Raw genomic sequence first — 216 nt, forward strand, 5'->3', positions numbered from 1 at the left:
TAGGAAAATACTTGTCCTAACGACTTTTCGTATCCTTGAGTGAACGGGGGAGATTGGTTGAATGATTACATGGGTCAAACGGGGAACACTGGCGGAGGGATCACACGGGGTGAATAGGGGGGACGAGTGAAGTGATCGTGAGGGTTAAACGAGGGAGACTTCTAGGGGAATTACGGCAATCAAACGCAACATACGAGTCAAACTAGTGGGACGAGT

This window comes from Diachasma alloeum, unplaced genomic scaffold (assembly GCF_001412515.2).
Source record: "Diachasma alloeum isolate Michigan unplaced genomic scaffold, Dall2.0 Dall_scaffold_00215, whole genome shotgun sequence".
Lineage (NCBI taxonomy): Eukaryota > Metazoa > Arthropoda > Insecta > Hymenoptera > Braconidae > Diachasma > Diachasma alloeum.